This window comes from Gorilla gorilla, chromosome 2, assembly GCF_029281585.2.
Source record: "Gorilla gorilla gorilla isolate KB3781 chromosome 2, NHGRI_mGorGor1-v2.1_pri, whole genome shotgun sequence".
Taxonomy (NCBI): domain Eukaryota; kingdom Metazoa; phylum Chordata; class Mammalia; order Primates; family Hominidae; genus Gorilla; species Gorilla gorilla.
This window is the reverse complement of record NC_086017.1, coordinates 45,527,953-45,549,821: the sequence shown is the minus strand read 5'-3', so window position 1 is coordinate 45,549,821 and position 21,869 is coordinate 45,527,953. Positions and strand designations below refer to the sequence as shown.

The window sequence follows — 21,869 nt, the reverse complement described above, 5'->3', positions numbered from 1 at the left end:
GTCGATTAGTAATTCACTCCTTTTTACTGCTGAGCGATATTCCACTCTATGGATGTACTGCAGTTTATCCACCTTGTAAAGGACATTTGAGTTGTTCCTAGTTTGGGGCAATTAAAATAAAGCTGTTATAAATCTTTGTCTTCACATTTTTGTGTTGACAGTTTTAACCTCTAATGCTCACCAATTTTTATTTTAAAATTTTCCTTGATTTTTAGAATATCCATCTTGTGGATTAGGGGATTATTATTATATCTCAGTGGATTTTGTAATCCTACACTGGAAACTCTTAGTACACACAATCTTAGAGAGAAATTTGTATTCAATAGACATTCAAAACAGAGACTGCATAACTCTGTCTAGTGGAATCTACTATCCTCATCTACTCCTTTAAAAATATGTTTTAAAAATAATTTTTAAATGAAAGTAAATTCAAAGTTATTCTAAGATTAGTTTGTTTTGAAATTTTATAATATTCCTTTGTTTTTAGATTATAAAATCTCAATCATGCAAATTCTACATTCTGGCAAAAAGTTTTATGTTTTAGATCAGTGGTTGTCAAATTCTGGTTCATGTACTGGCAACATCAACATCACTAAGAACTTGTTAGAAATGCATATACTTGGGCCCCATCACAGACCTGCTGAATCCAAAAATTCTGTATTTCAATAAACCTTCAGGTGATTCTCATGTATATGATGTTTTGAGAACTACTGCTTCAGAAATAACTCTCCTATGTGATAAAGAAGGAGGGCCACCATCTGAGATTTCCCCTTGAGATGACATAAGAAAACTCACATTTACTTCCTTCTGTAACGGTATTCACTTAAGGAATAGGATGGCTCATTTGTGTTAAAATATGGGCCCTGAATCACCAATTGGCATTTAAAAGACATACAGTACAGCTCATTTTAGTCACTGGGGCAGAGCTATGAAATAAAAATCTAAAGTGTACAGAATCCCCTGAGTCCTCATTTGAAACAATAAATTCATCATCTTACTCTCTATTACTATCTTGCCATTTCATCAGCTGTGACGTGCAGAGAAGAGGGGTACAGGCAAGTTTCCACTCTTCATTGATTCTCTTCTATTATCCTAGCCTTAATGGGATATTGTTTATTAGCAATGAAAAAAGTGAATTCAGAAAGAAAAAAAGTAGAAAATAAGCTAGCCTGGAGCACCTCATCAGTCATAATAATAAAGATTATTCTTTTTATAATAAGAAATCTCAAATATACACATATAAATGTATATATCAATATACACACATATATATTTATCAAAGAGTATGCACATTTATTTTCTGTTATCTCTGCAGAAATATTTCTCAAAAGTAAAATAAAGTTTATTCCCTTGTCATGGGTTAAAACTTACTGGAGTAAACCTAGCTAATGCATACGATGAATTAGGTTAAGAAGTTTGTAGCAATATGTTTTATGTACATAATGTAAAATATATTGATATAAAATAAATCCTTATATTTACCTATAAATATTATTTCTAAGATTTTCCATTTCATCAAGTTAGGTAAATGGGAAAACAAAGAAAATTATTTTGGTTGTTAGTTTACTTCAGGTCACAAAATAAGATTTAATATTTAATAAAAATTAAGCATTGTCTTTAAATTTCTCTTTCCAAATGTTTTAACAAAGTCACTACTTTTGACAAATAATTAATAAACATGTTTATTATACCTACTATGCTTAACTTTTATTTAATGGTAAGGCTGAAACATCTGTTATCCTCACCACTTCCTTTATCTGAGAAACTGACTCCTTGAGGGTAGAAAGATAAAAAGGCCACCCTGATCCTGCACATCTGCTAAAAGCAACCGTCACCCTCTGCCAACAAACACTGAAAGCACAGTCAAGGAATGAGCGTGTGCATTCCAGGTGTTTGGTTCGCTTGGCAGAAAACAAATTGAGGACAAACAATCTGTGAAGAAAGCTCACATGGGCTAATTCTTATATAAGTTTTTCAGAAGATAATTGCAGGAGAAACGTATTAGTTAGAAAGGATAATTTCATGCTCAATATCGGTAAATTCCATACCTTTGTCTATCTGGTGTTACTTCTCCCCCATGGGGCAGAAGACAGGTTGTAAATAAATAATGTAGTGCCTTTCCCGGAGTTTACAGAGGAATATCTTAGAGCACGTATTTGAAGAGCAAGGTAATATGCCTTAACTGTAAACAATCACAAAAGAGTAACTTAAAACATGCACTTAAAAGCTCAAACCATGTGAATCCATTAGGAAAAAAAATGAAAATGCAATTTTCCTTTAAACTTCACTCATCACTTAATATGCATCTTTAAAAACATTTTTCATCTATTTTATCACCATTTATTTTCTGAAAAAATAATATTTTCTCTTAATCACTTATTCCTAGGCATCTATTTGTTCTTAAGTGTGCATCACTGGGTCCCCTAAAGAAACCTCACTGCTTCAAATTAAGATGGGTGGTGAGTGCAAACATGGATTTAGATACGCCGTAGTATTTTTTCCTTATTTTTTTACTTAATTATATAATATATCTTGTTGACACTTTATAAAAGCCAATGCTATAGAATCTGACAACCCTCCAAATTTATTTTACTTTTCTTTTCCAGTTATTCATGGACTGATACAATATTTGTGACTCAAACCACAACTTTACAGTATTTTCAAAACAAATATTGATATACATACAATTTCAGTGTACACATTCTTAGAAGTTTCAATGTTTTAATGGATAGTCAGTACATGTAGAGAAAGCAGGAACAAGCTATCATTTCTATTATGTGGCAAGTATTTTATATGTAACTCATGAAGAAAATATTAAACTCACAATGGTTAATTAACTTGGCTAGGTGAGTAAGAGGCAGAGATGGAATTCAAATTTAGATCACCATGATGTCAAACCTACCCCCTTCCTATGACACCGGGGGAGAGTGTGTCCCAAAGATATGTAAAATCAGGAGCTGATAGTCCGTGGCATCATTCGTGCCATAAACGGCAACCACAAGTATAGATCTGTGAAGCATGCAGACAAATTTCCGTGCACTTTGCGGCAGTTTCAAAAATTAATTTCCATGGCCTTCTTTGTCATGGCTTCACTATACCTACTTCCCTTAGCTCCTGATTCTTAGTTAGATGATACCCAGATGAGATAATTGAATTCTCTGTTTTGTGTGGCCATTACATATTACAGGGTAATTCATATTACAAAGAAAAAAATTAAGGATGAAATATACTTCTTTCATTCTTCCTTCAACAAGAATCCCTAAATATATCATAACAGAGATAATGTCACCGCTATGACCACAGCCAAAAAGCAGATAGGTATGGACATTACATAGGCACACAAAGTCCCTTTCACACAGGAGGGAGTTTATAAATATCAGGTAACATTTACAGTACAAGACAATAAAACAAATTATTTATTTGAAATCACAATGCCACATGTAGCTTTTGATCAAACATGATCCAAAGGTAAACTCAAAATCAGTAGAAGAATACTGACTTTTCACTTATCACTGTCCCTGCGCCTTCAGCAAATAACACTCACAAGGCTACAGAAATCTTGGATTTCTATACAGATAATAATTTTTGCCTGGAGAAACAAGGTAATTCAGAGTGCAGAAAGAGCAAGCCAAGTGAAGTAATTCCCACAGAGCAGAACAAATGGCACAAATGACCTAATCAATACAGAAATAAGTACAGATTTCCTCCACAAATGGCCACATGGTAGCTTCCCTAACAAGTTCAGAAAAACATCACACTCCTTTCATGTAGATCTTCTTTACCATTTATCGATGTACCTCATCAGGAATACCTACATTTTAGCTGTCAATTCAATATATTAGGTAAATTTACCCAGTAAAATATATAAGCCCATTCAAGTTTGTAGGTCTGCTTCTGTCTCAGTGCTGTAAATGCCTTGGCTAACAGTGCAAACTGTTTGATCCCTGCTTAAGCCTAAGGATCCAATCAATAAATGATGAAACAAGTGATATCTCCTCATCCTTTCTTAAAACATAAAAAACAATCTATTTTCACAGCTAGATCAAAACAATGAGGTAATGTTTTCAGTGATTTTTAGAAAAATTGATTTTAGAGCTCTCTTCTCTTGCTAGATCCTTTGGGCAAATCTTTTATTATACAAATGGCCTTCTGCTGGATATAACCATTGGTTTTATCTGCAAAGTGAACAAGTCACAAGTTTACTGTAATTTTATTTGAAATCATTCTCAGTTCTTAGATAACAGTCCCAAATTGCTCCTGGAAGGATGCTAAGACTAAACTCTCTACAGTATTACTAGACAAATCTAGGAGACCTCTGTGAATCACCACCAGAACTACAATCTTACCCAAAGCTGAGTCACATTAGTAGATTATAAAATACTGCATGGAATTTTGTGTACACATAGAATTCTGAATCACCTATGAATACCCAAATCTCTTTTTCAAAGTCTCTACTGCCCATCCAAGCTAATAAAAGGTCAAATCCTGCTGTCTGTGCAAGGAGTGCCTTCTAGAAAAAATGACCTGCACTCTGTGTTCACAGATGGCCTCTCCTCACAGAACCACTGATGTGGAAGCATTCATCATATAGAGTATAGCTGTGTTGAAAACGGATTCCAATTATGCCTGAACAAAATACCCAAGATAACTGCCACATCATGAAAACATTCTCAACACTGGGAGGGGTTTTATGGGGATGCTTTAATTATGTGAGGCCTATGCAATCAAGAAAAAATAGTGATAAGGACATAAGAAACTCCAAAACTATGACCACCAGATAAAAATGAGTACCAAGAAATGAGGTAAGAAGTTTATATTTAATTCTTAGAACAATCCCCTTTTAGAAATGAAACAGCTGAGGTTTAGAAAGCTTAAGAAACTTTCTACTAAGTTGCAGAGTTGGATCTGAGCCCAGGTCTGGGAACCCAGATTTTCTTTTCTTAACCAACTATTCTTGATAAGAGCACCTTCTAAAAATTTCACTCCTGTTGGGTAGCATTAGTGCTTACTTTCAGGGCTAAAGAACAAAGCATAGTTAACATTTATGAACAAGCCAATAAAAATGGATGCATGAATATTATACAAAAAAGTGTCATTAAATAATGGAAATTATAAACTGGAAGAGATCTTAGATATCATCTGGCATAATCCTGTTGCTTACAGGTAATTTCAAAAAGTAGGTTCTTTCTCAGTATTTCAGAGCAAGGTATTTGAACAAGAGGCAGGTCAGAGGCAATATATATTTCTCCAGACATCTCTCTGCCTCCAAATATCTAAATTGTTTTTGCTGCCAATGAAAAAATAATGCATCTTTTTCTTTAAAAAAAGATTATCCTTCAGATGACCTACAGATCAAATCTTTTATTCCTCTGTGGTTTTCCTACAGAACCATTTAAATTTCATCTTCCTCTGATCACAGGCACTATTTTTAATTTATTAAGGATTAACAGATTTTATAATATTTTATAATTTTTTTTCTGAAATAATTTTCCTGTTTCCTTTCTCAAACACAAAAATGTGGAATCTCACAACAAATTCAAAGAATAACTTGTCTTTTGATAAACCTAATTTTTAATTCTAAATACATAGGCTGGTTCATGTATTTTCTATACTTTACTCTGATCAGGTACCTTAAACTGTGGATTCAGTTCACAATCCCAATGTAATTTCAACCATTTACTTGCAGCCCTAGTAACTAATACAGTAAATGTATGATTTAATGGGATTGAAAAAGAGAATATGACTGGCTCATACTAATTTCATATACATTTGTCTTGGTTGATGGTGTTTTTTCTTGTTGGAGAGCAACCTAAATGTTGGTTTTACTTTGTGGCCTATTACCACCAACAGAACTTTCCTCTCCACCAAAGCTTCTCAGTGGTGCTCACTCTTCCATGTTTGTTTTCTGGAAACAATATTTTTCTACCCTCAAAGTGTATGCTCTAGGGATTACCTAATTAACTTTATTGGTAAAGAAAGATTTTTCTAATTTGTTGGAATTAATTCATATTACTTTATCATCCAAGATGTTGTCCACCTATCACTTTGGATTTTTGTGAAACTCTCAATTACTCAATTCATTGTTTAGAAAAGTTAAAATGCATTCATCTCATCCAAGTGCCTATAAAATCCTACACATCAAGTTTTCCCAAGTATTTAGCCTGAGACACAATACATAGAAAACTTCAATAAATACTTGAAAAATAAGAATGAATAAATGAGTGATGGTAATGATATCTGATGCAAAGACAAGCCTTGTTAGCCGTCACCCAAGAACTCAGCTGGCTACTTAACCTGGCTTCCATGGAAGTTCCCTTACTTTGAAACAATGTGTTCTCGAATGTATTTTGCTGGCTTCCTGATGAGAATATCAACGGTGTCAAAATCTATTGCTTTCTACATGTTTCTAAAGCCTGCCACAGTCTCAGAGAAGATAACGTGTTCCTCTTCTAAGTTAAGGTATAAGGTTTTGTTTTTTGTGTGTGTGTCTGTGTGTGTTTAAAGTGGATGGGTGAATGGAAGTTCATTCCATCAACATTACACTTAGCATTTCTTAAAATGTTGGAAACAAATTAAGAAAGCAAACTCATTTCATTTGTAATCATCTGGACCCCTTCCTTTCAAACAAGATTATTTTTATAGATCGGGTAAAACGTGAATTCTGTTCTCAATGGTCCAGTTGGATTAAATGATTTTCTGTTTAACTCTGGTTAATCCTATCATTTTTCCAAAGTAGCAGGAAGAGAAGAGCTTCCTATAGCTTGGTGGCACCTGTTCTACTTAAAGCAGGAGGGGGGTCTGAAAGTCTCCAATTTGTTAATATTCTCTTCTCCCCTTTTCCCTCACCCCGCCTTCTAATTCAGCACTGCCTACTTGCTTAGTTCTTTGGAGGAGTGAATTCCTTCCGCACATGCTGGGTGTCCTTCACCATGGTTAATCTCTCCAAAGGCACACATCCAGTAAAGATGGGTTGCCTTTAGCTCTGTGTAACAATGATTTGGAAATATTTGTAAACGTGCTTTTGCCTCGTTCTTTCTTCCAAGACCATATTAACTGAGTGTTAATGAATTCCCTCCCACTTATATGGAAAAGTAATGTTTGTAGTCAGTTTAAGCAGATTGAACTTTTAGGAGCCTTGTTATTCCCATAAAATCCCTAGTCATTGTCTGAGATCTGAGGAAGAAACTATTTTGTAAGAACCAAAATAATAGCTAGTGCAGTTACAATTCTACATATAATGGCAGGTTTTTGTCCTCTCAAAAAAATGAATATCAAATCTGCTTAAGCTGAAACTTCAGGGAAAAAATACAATTAAAACCTTATTTAGAGTAGGTTTTAAATTCTGAGTATCAGTAGAAAGGTCAATTTTTAATTCAACAAACTTTGATTAAATATCTGCCACATGCAAGCACTATACTAGCCAAGAACTGCTAAGGACAATGAAAAATGGACTGGGAAATAGGCCTTTTGTTTGTGTATTTTATGTAAGTTAGTTAAATGACTTGTGCGTAAGCATGTCGACTCTAGCAATATATATGTATCCATATATGAACAAAATATATCTACACTTTCCTTGTTTTTGTTTGTTTTCCAACAAATATTTGGATAGCAAAGAAATATAAATTTATTCTCTGACACCTTCTGATAAATTTTATTGGATAAATAGTTGATTAGGCTATTCCCCAGAAGAATGCTGACATCCATTTTATAATAGGAAATAAAATGCAATTATCTGATGGATTTACTGCTTTGTATAGCTCACCTTCTCCTGTGTTGAATACTATCTGTGATTCTCAATTTTTTGATAGGGGAACCAATTGTTTAAACCTCAGTTACGAGAGAAGTCTTTCCCTCCTCTGGCCATGTTCACAGAGGCACAGTGCTGACTCATTTCAGCAAAAGTAACGCAGATACTTTAGGATCAGAGGCCAGATCAGCGGCCCTGTCCAAACAGCTCACTCAGTGCTTGGAGACAGGAAGCTGAAGCCTTCTGTGGTAGTGCCAAGGACCCCTCGGTGAGGCCAAAGCTCCATTTGCTTTGTTGCAGAATAGAAAAATGTTTCTCTCATGTCACCTCAAATATGTTGTTAGTCCCAGCTCCCATCCACTAGTGCAGGATTTTAGGTTTTTCCTTCATGGATTCATTCCAGTTGTTTCCTATTCAATGATTTGGTTATTTATTCACCCCATTTAAATGGTAGAAATTACACAACTAAAATGTTCTAGAGAAATAATACCCATATGTTAACGTTTTAGAGAACTGAATTAGACCATTTCTTCCCTTACAAACTGGCAGAAGATTATGGCCTTGTCAAGCATCATGTTCCTTATGCAATGAACACTTCTGAGATTAGTTACTACCTTGGCTTGGCCTTCAATATTTCATAGCACAGAAAGAGTCAAGCATCACCAATTTTAACCATCAGAAACATTATGGGATAGCAATGAAGGAGAGCTGTATTCAAAATTACCAAAATATTTTTTTTTTCTTAAATGGAGGTGGGGATCCTTAAATGTAAGAAAAGTAAATCTCTTTCTGAACTTTTTATGTGAAAGAAAAGTGGTTTCTTTTAAGTGAATAATATCCATGTGTCAAGTGCTTTGTTTCTGCTTTGATCCTGCAAGGTAGGTCTTATTCCCACCTTATAAATGAGAAAGTTGAAGCAATGAGGAATTAACTAAGTTGCCAAAGTCACACAACTAGCAAGTTGTTGAGTTGGGACCAGTGTTACTATACAACTTTAACTGTAGAAACTGTGAAGCACAGAGAGGTTTAGAGCTTTGGCCATAGTCACACTATTTACTCAGACCCAGAAACCAAACACCAGTACCACGTACCAATTCATGTGGTGAATTGCATATTTATGAAGGTAAGTCACAGAAAATGCGATTCAGATACACCACTTTTAGCCCTTATTTCCCTGGACCTTTCATTTTAATCCTAATTTTGTGCATTTCTCTAACCTGTAGAATCTCGTGGAGGGCCATGCGCCTCCTTGGTAAAGCCTTCCTTCATTGCTTACAGCTCATTTACCTGCTCCCTCTCAAATAAGCTACTAGCCTACCTTTGGTATACAACCTCTCTATTACTTTTAATCTGAATTTCAATCAGAAGCTCCACTGAATTCAAAACATCTCTGTCTACAGCTTCCCACATTATATCAGACAAATAACACAGGCATTACAATTATTTCTGAAATAAAATAATTTCCCTATTAGAGGGATATTTGTATTCTTATCCTGGAAGATGTATAAGTTTGTTGCAATATACACATTCTATCACATTAGCTATGTATACTCTCCTACCTCTCGATGATGACAAAACACTAAAACACTAAGTTATCCATAGTTCTGGCTGAAGACAATAATTATAATGATAATTAAAGATTAAGGCATTCAGTTGTCAGAGTGCTTAACAATGCTAAGGGTAAGCAGATAGCTGCAGCATGTGTATGCAACATGATTATAGGCTAGATTAACTTATCATTCCAGAACACTGTTAGTGATTACGTGAAAATTTCAGTGTTGGAGAGAAATTTGAATCTCCACACAAAAAAGTGTTGTGACCAAAGTTAAATGACACGGGAGTGAAAAAAATGATGAATCATTAATACCAGCTAGTTCTTTGCTGTGAAATTTTTGAATTTAGTACAATGCCAGTTGTTTGACAATTTCCAAAATTTCTTACAACATCAGCATATCTAAGTCAATTTAAAATAAACAAAATATAAACATAGTCATCGAAGAGTGTTAGCTTGATCATTCCTATAGGCCAGATATATGAAGTAGTCCAATATGACTGCAGAATCCTAACAATTAATTAATTTGGCAGAATTTAATAGCAATTTTAATACAGCTATGTGCCACATTGGCTTAAAGAATCATGATTTGACTAAAAACCTTAATCTTCTTTCTTTAAACAAAGAAAATAAAGTCCCATATTTTTAACCAAAAGCTTCTTTACACCCATTTAAAAATTGTTTTAAAGAAGCATTGAGTAGTTAAAGCTTGCAAATGCTGCAAAATTCTTGATTCTGTCACATACTCACATTGAATCTACTTGTTTTCTGTCCAAAAGCTCTTTGATGATTAAATCAAATCTGATGCCAGCAATGCTGGGATTTCCACCAAAGTTACGTAGATATTAACAAGCAAAACGCTAAGAAAAACATGTAAATGCAGAGTATAGTTTTTTTATCTCTCTATGTTAGAACTTTTTGTGAGGACTTTAGCTTGCAGTTTTAGAAACATACAAAAAGCTGAAAAATAAATTTGTTAGTCTTCCATTTTTCCATTGAATTTATGGGCAAATAAAATTTAAACAATTACAAGGAGTCATTGACTTTCGGTGAGTTGATATGCTCTTCCTTCACCCTCTATTGACCAGTGGCTCAATTTTTCTAGGTCTATGTAACAGTAGTGAGATAATCTGAAAGCAACTTGAATCACTGAACATTTAGATGATAGCTAGGCCTTCTGATTTACGTGTCAAAGGATATTTTATCACAATTCATAGGACCATAAAACTTTTAGAAATTGATGTTCAATTTTGTTCTTTAAAGATGTTGAAATTTTTTACATCACTTGTTGTTTCTCAATTTCAACTAGACCAAAATATATCAACATGGATAAACTATTTTTTTTTTAGTGTATGATCCAATGGACTAGAATGTTCTGAATGAGTATTGTATCTTAGCAATTAAAAGGAAATCTGCTAAGTATATGAAAACCACTTCTCTTGTTTCTGTTTCCCTAGAGAGAGCTCTTGTTCTTATCTCAAGTATTTAGTGTATAATAAAGAAGCAACCAAGGATAACACAAATGTAAAAGAATGCTTATCCATTATTAAGAGTTCCAGCACTGAATTTGGAACTAGTTAGTTCTTTTAAATGGCCCTACCACAAAGAATTATTTCCTAACTTGTGTGGGTATCAGTGAGAGATGACTAGGCTTATCTAGGTAGATATGCTTTGTGAATTTGTTTTCAATGAAAAAGCTGCAGAAAAAAAGATCATATATTACACTTTACAATTCTTCATAGAAACAGTACCCATAATATACCAGAAAACTCTAGAAAATTCGCTGGAATATTTGAAATAAAAAGTGACGTAATTGTTTTCTTGTTAAAAATTTTGAATCTTTCCCTTAAACCAAAAACAAGTTTTATTTGCAATTATCTTAAAACCAATGTTTACAGAAGGGATTTTGTTAACAAAATCTTAATATTTTGTGTGTTATTCATAATGGATTTCTAATTTAAGAATTGTATCATCTTGAAGTAGTGTGAAATGTGAGAATGTAGTAAAAGGCCTGTTTTTAGAGGGGATAATTATTAGTGGACACTTGACCTCTTTATCTGGATAAAAAGAAATGATTTTCTTTTGCTAGATAACAGGAACAATTATAATGTATATTACTTTTAAAATGTATGAATTTATGACTGATAAATAATTATAAATATATTCCTTGAATGAGACAGTTTTGGACTAATGCTTCTAATGCTTCAACATTTTAATGTCGCAATTACAATTGTATCCTAATATATATCACTTTATTACGAAACGTATACAAAAATCTTCTAAACCTGTCACATTGAAAGGTATATTAAATGGGGGTTATACAACTGCCAAAAGACATTTCTTTGGGCAAAGTGTGTAAAGATATTTTAAAAATATTGATCTACTGTGACCATGGACAGTGATTAACATTCTCTCCACCTGGCAATTCCAGGATCTATACTGGTGACTAAAAAACAGGAGCATAATATGATGCTAAGGATTCAGTCTGAAAGTAGAGAGCAATTTGATGCATTCAAACAAACCCCTTTGTTTTTGCAATATCCCCTCCATTGTCTTGATGTAATTATTTCAATTCACTTTTTTGGTTTGCTGCATAGCTATTTCTCAAAGCACAGATATGTCTCGGTAAGTTTAGAGAAAGGTGCATTCAAAATGTTATATGAGCATGTCATGCCTAAAGAAAACATCTTCAGACCACAGAAGATTTTGAGACTATAAGATAACAATGTTACCAGACATTTAAAAACTGCTGAATGAACCAGATATTCTTTCTCGTGCACTTTATTCTTAATGAAACATATTATGTATATAATTCAAATACTTCATATCTCAGCTCATATCTAATCCTCATAGATCACTGGTTATGATATAAATACAAGTAACATGTACTTCAATATCTAGGGCCAAAATTAATCCAAGATGAGCAAAATTAATTAAATTATAGGACTAAGGCACTGCAAATAATCAATTTATTAGAACTTGGCATAAAGCTACCTAAAGGAAACTAACACTCAGAAGCAAAGACACCCTAAGCAAACAAATCTAGTTACAGATACATCTTGTTAATATTTTCTTTTTCCTTCAACAGTCCTTCAGCATTTGCTTACATTGCTGCTTGAAATTCATTTATCATATTTAACATAAAATGCTAGAATAAAAAATAAAATGCAAGTCCACAGAAATGTAGAGCTTCTAGAATCATAAAGATCCTTTGTCTAAAGAAAGGAAGTATATGTTTTACAAATGCATCATCGCGGACTTAAAATATATTCAGAACTTTCCAGGTGATATAATATATTTTTAAGGAAGTCAATTCTTTTTGTGATTAGAGATTCACAAATTTCTAAATAGGCTACTACCATGTGATACCAGTTAGAATGATGCCAGTACTTACCATAAGAAGAAATGGCTTTCATTGTCGACATCACCTTTAAGCCCCACATTCTCTCCTAACCTTGTCACAAAGCAGATCTGAATTAAACTGACTTATATACAAATGATTAATTTGCAATTTCCAACCTTATGGACTTCAAACTGTCTCCTCACACTAATGAGAATTCTCAATCATATTCACTTCTGGCTACCTTGTATATTGTGTCTTCAGTGGCTGACTCATTCTACACTCTACTTATGTAGCTTATCATTATCTTGTCCACAGACAAAATAGACATTGAATTCCGATGAGGATGCCCACTGATTTGAGAAGCTTGAGAAAGGTATCAGCATTGTGGTCCAAAAGGCATAACCACTAAGGGAAACACTTTAGCCAGTGTGAATTGTTTTCCTCCTCTAGAACTAAGTCAAAAAGACAAACAAACAAAAAATCACAGTAACTCATTGTGATGTATTTTCCTTAGTAGTTTATTTCTGGGGATTATTTTTCATAGGAATTGGCAAAAATTCAGATCAACTTTGCACATTGTTCTAACAGCTTCATTTAAAAATTATATGACTAACTTCCCCATTTAATAGAAACTGCTTACTTTCTCTTATGTTTATTAACCTTAAAACTACTTAAGCATTTTGTCTAATTAGCTTTACTCTGAACAAAAGAATAACCTGATTATAGTATGTTGTTAATACGAAAATCAACACAAGACCTTTCTGATTGAACATTCTCACTTTCTACCTCAAGACAGGTGTTCTGCATATACGCAAATGTTGCAGACAGATGGCTTCTTGCATTGCACACACTATAATGTTAAGATATTTTGCCCTTTATTGTAACATTACAAAAGTTACCAGTGCTGCCTCTGCTACTTATATTTTTAAAATATTTAGCCTTCAGTAAGATAATCTGTAGGGCTTATCTTAATTCTAAGGAGAGAAAACACCCCAAATATTCTATCAAGTCCAATCAAAACTTCCTGCTTCTCTTAGTTGTGACAATTCTGGACCTAGACTCCAAGTTCATAAAAGAAAATGAAGCAATTCACAAGGCAGAGCTTCAGGTTATTGTAGTATCTTAGAAGCATGTTAGTTATTTTATTCGCAGAATGTTTTACAAGCTCCAAACCTTTCACCGAACAATATTTTAGGAATTTGAAATTATTTCTGTACTTCTCACCACCCAAGAATATGACAGCTTGTATTAAAAATAGTCTGCATGCAGGAACTCCCTGGTTAGTATGTCCCTCAAGTTTTAAAAACTCAAATTATTGAGTCTTCTTTCTAAGAACTAGTGAAGAGGTTTACGAAAACACCTATTGAACTATTCATGTATAATTCTCTAACAAAAATCCATATTTCCATTCATACAATATATTAGGACTTAATTAAAATTACCATATCCAATGGTCAGCCTTTACCTTTCCAAATATCCTTGTCCAGTATCCATAACCATGCACTGCTCTGTCTTCCCTCATGCTTCTTTTATTGCTGAGTGAGGCGCTCGCTCCTTCATTAAATAGCATTAAAAATAGACTGCACAGAACTCCCCAGTGGAGCATGCTCTAACACGGCTAATACCACAGTTCTCAAGGTAACCATACTCAACTGGGATCTAAGAAGGAAAGTCACTGGGAGATCAGCAATTTGCAAATCTAATAGCACATACAATTCTGTCTTGGTCTGAGCTAAATACTGCAAAGGACAAATCAGCATGTAGTGAAATTAAGTCACTGAGGAAGTGAAAGTCAGTTCCTTTAGCTGTATAAGTTTATTTAAATATACGTCCTCTAAACAAAGTACTCTGTTTAATAAGCACTTTTTCTAAAGTAACTTAGTTATTTTAATTATTGAATGGCATAAATCATGCCCGGAGAGGATAAATTTAAAACATGAATGCATAGCAATCCACGTATCTTAAACATTTCATTTAAACAAAATCAAAATACTATTGATAAGCAAGTGTAGTAATCAATTATGTTTCCATATCTTTTGTAATGAGGAAGCATATTCCTCAAAGCATATACCCAAACTCACTCTCCAGAAAATTTACAAATATTCTGTCAAAGTGATGAAAAGCAGAATGTTATAACAAAGGAAATATAGGATCAAACACAAATACATACCTTGAAAACCCACATACACTTGAAAAGAGTGTATTCATAAGCTCTCACATGCAATTCACATTAGAAATGCAGCAGAAGTAATTACCGCCAAGATAGTAGATTACTCGGCTATTTGAACAAAACATAGATAGAGCTCTTGGCTTCCAAATGACTGTCTTTCATGAAAATGACATTAACTAAAATCTTATTAAGATATTTAAGCCCTGTGGTAATACATACACAAAGGATCAAAGGAGTAGGTGTATTTATCTAAAAGTGTGTCAAAGGTTTTCTGATTTTTAACAAATGAAAAATGATTTCCTGTCATCTCCACTTCTCTGTTTACTTAAAACAATCATAGCAGTTTTTATCTCCAAAGTAGATGAGGAGGGGTTAGGAATCATTTGAATTTATTCTGCATTTGAATGAAATCTTATACAGATTCATTTCAACTTTGGGGAATGTCCTTGTTTTGAGAGGCTGAGTGTCATACTGGTAGAAAATCAAACATCAAAAAACTTAAAGAAATCAAAGATTAAAATGAATATCTGTACTCTAAACACATTCTTAGGAAAATGATTTCTACCAGCCTTTTATATTTCTTAACTGCCCACCCCTATAACTTTGAATTCTCTCCTTGTTTTTTCTTTTAGGCTTGGATTCTGTCCTTACCCTACATGTTCAGGAGGTGATCAGGTAGCAAACCTGAATAGCTGACAGCAACCACATCCACCTCAGCTATATTTCTGTGCAGAAACATTGAATGAGTTAATTCCTATTCCTAAGAAACTTTCTAAACACCTGCCTAATTCAACTCAATTCTACCACCATATCTACAACGAGACAGAAAAGAGTAAACTGGCGATTGCAATGAAGCACAGATTTCATGCATGTAAAAATAAAACTGAACATCTTTTCTACTCTTCCCCTTGAGCCCTTTGGGACCTAGGACCCCAGTCCTTCCAGGACAACAAACAGAGTATAACTTTCTACCTCTTCAATAGGTCTCTTTCAAAAAGAGCATTGCAAACTTTCTACCATAAAGCATATACAAATCACTGTAGACTTCTCTGATGAAAATCATTGCCAACTTCCAGCTTTCCATTTCTGTCTTTTCTGGGGGAAGGAGCGTCCATCCCTCCTTGACGAAACATAAAAAACACAATACATGTATAACAACATTAGCTTTCTACAAACACGAAGAAGAAATACAGACAAGAAATAATTCAAAAGAAACAGACAGATATATGGCAGAAAGAAAGAAGGAATTCTAAAAATCCACAAAAGGCGTGCAATGTTCACGTCGGAAGACCTTGATTATTACCTTGATCGAACTGTGGATATCCCCCCTGCGTCTTGGTGCCTTGATTGGTTTGATTTAGTTTTGGATTTTATTAATATTATTGTTTCTCAATGATTGATTTGGCTGGATTTGTTTGTTTTGGCTTTTGGCTTGGCTTTTGTTGTTGTTGTTGTTGTTGGGTTTGTTTGTTTGTTTTGTTTTTGGTCGATTTATTTAACTGCTAGTAAAAGGAGCTTTCTGCAGTGTCGGCTGGGATCCCACACAGCTGTGGCAGCCAGGGCTGCGGCGGCGGCTCGGTCGCGGCTTGCGTCCCCGCTGCCCCTGCTGCTGCTGGTCTCTGCTCCGGACGCGCTCAGAAGGTGCCACCGCCGCCTTCTCTGCCCGGCTGGCCGCCGGGAGTGAACGCGCCCCCGCCTCCTGTCTGCTCTTCTGTCCGTCTGCACGTCTGTCAGTCCGACCGTCTGTGGGTCCGACTAGCAGCTCGGCGCGGGATTCTCGCTTTCCTGCGCTCTGCTCTCAAAGCTGCCACTCTCGCAGGCTGCCAGTCTGTGCGCTGGTCTGTCCGTCCGTCCGAATCCCTCCGTCCCACCAGCAATGCAGCGTCCCTCTTCCGGTCTTCTGTGCCCACAGTCCTCTCCCACTCTGTGCCCCTGGCCGCTTCGCTCGGTAAGAGGAGGGCGTGTGGAGGGAGGGAGCACGCGAGTGTTGCTGTCTATCTTTCTGTGTGCCTCTCCCTGCCCACTTAATGCTCTCGCTCTCTTTGCGTTCTGGTCTCCCTCTCTCAGGCTGTCTGACTGCTCCCACCTGTCCGTAGCTCTGCCAGTCCCACCCCTAGCCAGCCAGCCTCGGTCGATCCCTCGGTCCCGTTCCTCCCGCTTGGCCGCCTCCGTCGTCTGCCCCTCCGCCGGTCCGTGCCCTCCCACGCGGCTGGCACTGCCGCCGGGGGCGGCGCCCGGCTCCTCCCCGCAGCTCCGGATGCGTCCGGTCCCCGCCCGGGCTGAGGGCAACGCGCGTGTTGCACGTGGCTCCACAGCTGCTCTGGCCGGAGACCCCGGGCCCCAGACCCGCCACACCCGGGAGGTGGCCGCAGCCGGACGCCTGCCAGTGTCGCCGCCTCTGCGCCACTGGGAGCATCCAGAACTGGCCCATCCAGAGTGATGGCACCTGCTGGGTGCGCCAGGCGCCAGCGGTACCACTCATTCCCTGGGCCGTTCTCCGCCAGCCCTAAGGCTGGAGACAAAGCGCATGAGCCACGCGCAGCAGCGTGAGCATCATTAATCAGAAAGAAAACTGGCACGTTGCCCCCTGCCCCGCCACACCGCCTCCCTGCTCCCAGCCAGCAGGCATGTATTCTCTCTTGTCCCCCGTGCCCAGGCCCTCCAGCGTACCCGTCTCGGGGGCGCCCCTGGACTCCTGGGGACTCTTGACGAAGCCTTGCTCCACTCCCTCCACCGCTCACTCTCCAGGCCAACTCTGCAGAGACAATCCCACAATAACAACACCTCGCCCCACCCGAATGAATCCGTAGCCTCAGCGCTCTTGGAGATTCTTTGCTTTGAGCAAGACTGAAAGTCCGAGCGTGCAGCACCAAGTGTACTCCCTGTGGGTGACTGCCCAGACCGCTGCCCACCTGATCGCTGATTTGGAATCACAGAGGTGCCACAGAAACCTGGGCAGGGTAGGACCTGGGGAAGGAAGAGTTGACACCTGAAGAAATAAAAGCCTTGATTTTACCGCTTGTTCTAGAGATGCACTATTTTTATTGTCTGTAATTCATTGTTTTTTCATTGTCTCGGAGCACTCACTAACACACTACAAGGAAGGAAAAAAAAAAAAAGGAAAAGGCGTAGTGAAGGAGAGTGAATAAATTTCTGGAATTCCACCTACTCCTTCTGAGTGAATGTAGAGCCTACTTTTCCAACATTATAGGTCACCAGCCAAGATATACCACTCTAGCTTTCTGCTCCCAGCTGAGAGCAAGACATTCGATTCTGGGCTTCTTTGCAAGGTTGTTATTAATGTGCAGCAAAATTATAGTTGTACACTCACACATGGAATTGCCAAAGCTCATTTTGACTATATCCAGCAATTCAGCTTCTGAAATGTAGACACTGAATAACTGTGTATCTGGCGAAATGAACGCCCCATCCCACAATAAACTGAAGAGGAGAAAATCAACTTTTACCAGTTGTAATTAGTAACCCCATGAATAGACAACAAACAAATAACTAGCATAAAACATGTTATGAAATTTTCCACATCCTTTTAGTTTCACTTATTGACACCCAACCATAATGACAGAGATTACAAACAGATTTATTAACATAAATGCCTTTGCATTATTATAGAAATGTGATTTCTACAGATGTGGCCGTGTTCATATATGCTAAGATATTGATTATAAATCTCAAATAAATGATATGTGTACTTCTAGAAACTACTATAAAAATGGAATGAGGTTGTACCGACCCTTGATGAGTAGGTAATTATTTTCCAACTATTCGAAATTGTCTCCCTTGGTATTCAGCTCTCACCAGAATAAGAATGAATCTGCTGTATGAGGTTTCATGCAAATCAAACCCAAATAATTCAAAACTGTTACTTTGATCTACATCCTGATCATTTCCACGTAGTCATCTCCAGAAGTGCTTTTTTACAAGTATTTTCTCCTTCCTTCCAAACATATAAAATTTAAAGGAAAATTATGAAAGCATTTCTAATTTACTGCCCTTCCCTTCATCTCAAGTCATTCTGAAAAACCTATTTTTCTTTGAGGGAAATTGAGACTGCATAGGAAGAAAGTTGGCATATTTGATTTCTCTTCTGGACAGAACTACATCTCAGCATCTCCTGAATGGTTGGACAGGTAATCTATTAACAGGAAACCTTAGCAGATTGATCATAACACAAAGTCTCTACAAAAAAAAAAAATCAGAATTCACTCTGATAGTTTATTTTTTTTAAATGGAACCCAGTCCTATAAACTGGATTAGAAATTATACCTAGGGAGAACTCAGTATTCTTAGTACAAACTCCAGTGACTAAGTGAAAGAACAAAACAGTGATTTCATAGCTTAATTGCTATGAATTATTATGAGATAATTGTATTATCTCATGGATTTTAAGCTTTATTTTTCAAAGAAAGCATCCAAAAGAAGAATAATTTGCTTCAACTAAATTTTCTATCTTTTCTCATAATATTTTGTCAACATAGTGGGAACTGTAGAAGGCTCAAGTTTATTTGAGGTTATGTAGATAATTAGCATTCAGCTACTCAACTTTAAAATTTTTGTCCCAATGTGGGACTGAAATATACCCTTGGGAGTATCAGGCATGCAGTGAGCAATAAGGGATTCTTCTAGGCGTTCAGAAAGTTTTTCTATTTTTTTAAACAATTTAAAACAGTTATCATGCTTTAAGGCCCTTAGATTGTCATATATTAACTATCACTAAACTAAAACCTTTGTCCTCCGTATTAGACCTCTTGGTGACAGATTGACTGTGTCAACTGCAGATGTGTTTATGCACCAAGAGCACCCTACGCTGAGGAATGGGAGGCGGTACTTGGGAAAGAGGAAGTGGTGCTGTTACTCTTTTGGTTTGAGGGCTTCTGAATTTATTTCGTATTATGTTTGAAATCAAGGAGCATGCATGTAACCGGGTAACCCCAGCTTGGGGAAATGAGCTCACCTATACACTGGCAAACATCTAAGATTGTTGACAAGCTCCTTTAAACATATATTCCCCTAAGACACTAAATTAGTGCCCTTTAATGAAGCTACCAAATTGGATTTTCAAAATAAGGCAAATTGCTAAAATAGCCCAGCTACCTTTATAAGCACCTTTTTAGCTGGAGCGAGAAGTAGAGTTTCCGTGCTGTTGAACTTCCATCACTCGTCAACAATTAGGCTGTGAGGAGCTCCCCTTTAGGGCATACTCCCACACCACAATAAAGGCCCACAAATCCCCTAGAGAGACTTCTTATTTGCCCTGTTTCCAACAAAACAGTCTAGGGTCCATTAAATACCATTCTTGGGTGTAAAGCTTTACAAATACGCATAGTACCAAAAAGCAGGAGAAAAAGAAAAGAAAAAGCCCCAAAGATTAGCATTTCAACCAGAAAGTTTTGAGCCCCATTCTTATTTTGTGCGAAGCCAAAATAACTCTAAAACACATTTCAGAACATCAACAAAGAATGTTACATCATGTATGCATCTGAGCATGAAGAAATGTCACGATCAAAAACAAAGAGGATTTGGGAGACTAGAAACCAAATGTTCTGATGGCACAGATCCCTTGATGACAGCCATGTCTCTTCTGTAGTAGGCTGTGTATAGGATGAGAAAATTATCTCCACGAACCCTTGGAGTTCTCACAGGCAGGCCACAAATGAACACTGGCCTGCACATGCACAAAGATGCTTTGCTGAAAATGCAAACCAAGAAATTTCCTCAAAAATGAATGTGTGTGGTACTTTCATGGAGAAGCATGAATCAGAGGAAGGACAAAAAGAATAAATAGGAGAAACAGATAAAGAGAAGGTTAGGAAACCTGTCACTAAAAGAACTGAGCATCAGGAGACAAGAAAGGTTGCTGACTAAATTTCGTATTTCTTTTCAGCATCTCTTAGGATAGATATACCATTTTTTCAGACACATCCTTAATATTTGGGGGTTTTCTCCTCCTGGCCCACAGAGCACTGTGTTTCTTCCTCTGCCCTCTCTGCCCAGAGGGATCCGTGGCTTTGGTGTGGCTGAGGCAGGCCAGGCAGCCAGCAGAGCACAGATGCAAGGACTTTTTCTGATGCAGAACAGGGCTGGAGGCAGGATGCCCAGCAGCAGGCCCTCTCTACCCAGCCTATGTTATCACCCCCTCCAGGACCTGCTTCAACACAAAGCGTTTGCAGTCTCCTATGGAACCCACAAAAGATGTTTTTAATTTTTCAAAACCTAGCCTAGAATTGAAAGCAGGAGCATTAGAAGCATATGTGGGGAAAACAGAGGTAAATGTTATCCCTCTGAAACACAAGAAGTGATGACACAGAGCATAACCTAACATTTGCCAAACCACTGTCTATGATCCTGCCTCGCTTACACTGCTGTTCCAGAGATCACACTTTCTTCCACGATGGACACAGTTCTCTTTTTCACACAAAGAAAGACAAAGGTCACCAAGCTATTCAGAACTTGGAATAATATATTTGGCTTCTTGACCCTGAGATGATATTAAAAGGTCTATCAATTAGCCACTAGAATAAAACAGCTTCAATCCACCTCTAATGAGGTACAGGACATTTTTAAACTGTTCTTCATACCTTAAAATGGTGTGTGTGTGTGTGTGTGTGTGTGTATGTGTGTGTGTGTGTGTGTAGTTAAGAGGTAAAACATATTCATAGTGTTAATATTCCAAAAGAGAACTTAGGTCTTTCCTGGAAACCCAATTGTAGTTCAACACCCAGCAACTGCAGAAAAACAATATACAGATATATAATTCTGCATAAATGCACAACTTGTTTTCCAAAGCTACTCTTTAAGTTTTTTTGTCTTTTCAAAATAAATGTACATTAGCAAAATGTATAGAGATTTGTAAAAAAAAAAAAAAAAAAGTGAGTGGACAAAATAAAAAAGGAACAAAATTAAAGTCTCCCAGTATACCACCACCCAAACTGCCATCATTTTTGTGCTTAGCTAATCTCTCTGCATATATAACCACAAAAATATAGCTATAGTTTTCATATATGGATTACAGAATGCATATTACTTTATAATCTGCTTT

At 36.7% G+C, this 21,869-nt stretch overlaps 1 protein-coding gene across 18 annotated transcripts in view; it reads right to left on the bottom strand.

Annotated features, from left to right (window-relative positions):
• ARPP21 (cAMP regulated phosphoprotein 21) overlaps positions 1 to 17,662 on the bottom strand; it is a 155,924-nt gene extending 138,262 nt beyond the window's left edge. For 9 of the 18 annotated variants that reach the window (XM_019024320.4, XM_055383966.2, XM_055383970.2 and 6 more), the window contains exon 1: positions 16,116 to 16,205. The gene's annotated coding sequence lies outside the window, so the exon portion shown is untranslated. The other 9 variants (XM_055383975.2, XM_055383978.2, XM_055383985.2 and 6 more) reach the window with 5 other exon arrangements.
• Between the last annotated feature and the right edge of the window lie 4,207 nt (positions 17,663 to 21,869).